Below are 3,536 nucleotides of genomic sequence, written 5' to 3'. Positions count from 1 at the left end.
GAAGGCATATTGGAGCAAATTGTAGCAGAGAACTTTCCTAATTTGGGGAAGGAAACAGGCATCAAAATCCAGGAAGCACAGAGAACCCCTCTCAAAATCAATAAAAATAGGTCAACACCCTGAGATCTAATAGTAAAACTTACGAGTCTCAGAGACAAAGAGAAAACCCTGAAAGCAGCTCGGGAGAAGAGATCTGTAACCTACAATGGTAGAAACTTTAGATTGGCAACAGACCTATCCACAGAGACCTGGCAGGCCACAAAGGACTGGCATGATATATTCAGAGCACTAAAGGAGAAAAATATGCAGCCAAGAATGCTATATTCAGCTAGGCTGTCATTGAAAATAGAAGGAGAGATAAAAAGCTTCCAGGACAAACAAAAACTAAAGGAATTTGCAAACACAAAACCAGCCCTACAAGAAATATTGAAAGGGGTCCTCTAAGCAAAGAGAGAGCCTAAAAGTAACATAGACCAGAAAGGAACACAGACAATATACAGTAACAGTCACCTTAAAGGCAATACAATGGCACTAAATTCCTATCTTTCAATAGTTACCCTGAATGTAAATGGGCTAAATGCCCCAATCAAAAGACACAGGCTATCAGATTGGATAAAAAAACAAGACCCATCGATATGCTGTCTGCAAGAGACTCATTTTAGACCCAAAGACACCCCCAGATTGAAAGTGAGGGGGTGGAAAACCATTTACTATGCTAATGGACACCAAAAGAAAGCTGGGGTGGCAATCCTTATATCAGACAAATTAGATTTTAAACCAAAGACTGTAATAAGAGATGAGGAAGGATACTATATCCTACTTAAAGGGTCTACCCAACAAGAAGACCTAACAATTGTAAATATATATGCCCCTAACATGGGAGCAGCCAATTACATAAGGCAATTAATAACAAAAGCAAAGAAACACATTGACAACAATACAATAATAGTGGGGGACTTTAACACCCCCCTCACTGAAATGGACAGATCGTCTAAGCAAAAGATCAACAAGGAAATAAAGACTTTAAATGACACACTGGACCAAATGGACTTCACAGACATATTCAGAACATTCTATCCCAAAGCAATGGAATACACATTCTTCTCTAGTGCCCATGGAACATTCTCCAGAATAGATCCCATCCTAGGTCACAAATCAGGTCTCAACTGGTACCAAAAGATTGGGATTATTCCATGCATATTTTCAGACCACAATGCTTTGAAACTAGAACTCAATCATAAGAGGAAAGTCAGAAAGAACTCAAATACATGGAGGCTAAAGAGCATCCTACTAAAGAATGAATGGGTCAACCAGGAAATTAAAAGAAGAATTAAAAAATTCATGGAAACCAATGAAAATGAAAACACAACTATTCAAAATCTTTGGGATGCAGCAAAGGCAGTCCTAAGAGGAAAGTATATACCAATATAAGCCTTTCTCAAGAAACAAGAAACGTCTCAAATACACAACCTAGCCCTAAAGGAGCTGGAGAAAGAACAGCAAATAAAGCCTAAACCCGGCAGGAGAAGAGAAACAATAAAGATCAGAGTAGAAATCAATGAAATAGAAACCAAAAGAACAGTAGAACAGATCAATGAAACTAGGAGCTGGTTCTTTGAAAGAATTAACAAGATTGATAAACCCCTTGCCAGAATTATCAAAAAGAAAAGAGAAATGACCCAAATCAACAAAATCATGAATGAAAGAGGAGAGACCACAACCAACACCAAAGAAATACAAACAATTATAAGAACGTATTATGAGCAACTCTTTGCCAGCAAATTAGATAACTGGAAGAAATGGATGCATTCCTAGAGATGTATCAACTACCAAAACCGAACCAGGAAGAAATAGAAAACCTGAACAGACCTATAACCACGAAGGAAATTGAAGCAGTCATCAAAAATCTCCCAACAAACAAAAGCCCAGGGCCAGATGGCTTCCCAGGGGAATTCTACCAAACATTTCACGAAGAATTAATACCTATTCTGAAACTGTTCCAAAAAGTAGAAATGGAAGGAAAACTTCCAAACTCGTTTTATGAGGCCACCATTACCTTGATCCCCAAACCAGACAAAGACCCCATCAAAAAGGAGAATTACAGACCAATATCCTTGATGAACATGGATGCAAAAATTCTCACCAAAATACTAGCCAATAGGATCCAACAGTACATTAAAAGGATTATTCACCATGACCAAGTGGGATTTATCCCTGGGGTGCAAAGTTGGTTCAATATCCACAAATCAATCAATGTGATACAATACTTTAACAAAAGAAAGAACAAGAATTATATGATCCTCTCAATAGATGCAGAAAAAGCATTTGACAAAGTACAGCATCCTTTCTTGATCAAAACTCTTCAGAGTATAGGCATAGAGAGGACATACCTCAATATCATAAAAGCCATCTATGAAAAACCTACAGCAAATACCATTCTCAATGGGGAAAAACTGAGAGCTTTCCCCCTAAGGTCAGGAACGCGGCAGGGATGTCCACTCTCACCACTGCTATTCAACATAGTATTAGAAGTCCTAGCCACAGCAATCAGACAACAAAAAGAAATAAAAGGCATCCGAATCAGCAAAGAAGAAGTCAAGCTCTCACTCTTTGCAGATGATAGGATACTTTATGTGGAAAACCCAAAAGACTCCACCCCAAAACTGCTAGAACTCATACAGGAATTCAGCAAGGTGGCAGGATATAAAATCAATGCACAGAAATCAGTGGCATTTCTATACACCAACAACAAGACAGAAGAAAGAGAAATTAAGGAGTCGATCCCATTTATAATTGCACCCAAAACCATAAGATACCTAGGAAGAAATCTAACCAAAGAGGCAAAAATCTGTGCTCAGAAAACTGTAGAATACTCATGAAAGAAATTGAGGAAGACACAAAGAAATGGAAAAACGTTCCATGCTCATGGATTGGAAGAACAAATATTGTGAAGATGTCAATGCTACCTAGAGCAATCTACACATTCAATGCAACCCCATCAAAATACCATCCACTTTTTTCAAAGAAATGGAACAAATAATCCTAAAATTTGTATGGAACCAGAAAAGACCCTGAATAGCCAGAGGAATGTTGAAAAAAAAAAAGCAAAGCTGGCGGCATCACAATTCCAGATTTCCAGCTCCATTACAAAGCTGTCTTCATCAAGACAGTATGGTACTGGCACAAAAACAGACACATAGATCAATGGAACAGAATAGGGAGCCCAGAAATGGACCCTCAACTTTATGGTCAACTAATCTTCGACAAAGCAGGAAAGAATGTCCAATGGAAAAAAGACAGTCTCTTAACAAATGGTGTTGGGAAAATTGGATAGCCACATGCAGAAGAATGAAACTGGACCATTTCCTTACACCACACACAAAAATAGACTCCAAATGGTTGAAAGACCTCAATGTGAGACAAGAGTCCATCAAAATCCTAAAGGAGAACGCAGGCAGCACGCTCTTCGACCTCAGCTGCAGCAACTTCTTCCTAGTAACATCATCAAAGGCAAGGGAAGCAAGGGCAAAAATGAA

Source organism: Mirounga angustirostris, unplaced genomic scaffold, assembly GCF_029215605.1.
Source record: "Mirounga angustirostris isolate CCGP_5_RB_7025 unplaced genomic scaffold, mMirAng1.0.hap1 SCAF_1, whole genome shotgun sequence".
Classification (NCBI taxonomy): domain Eukaryota; kingdom Metazoa; phylum Chordata; class Mammalia; order Carnivora; family Phocidae; genus Mirounga; species Mirounga angustirostris.
Note: the sequence above shows the minus strand (reverse complement) of the source record.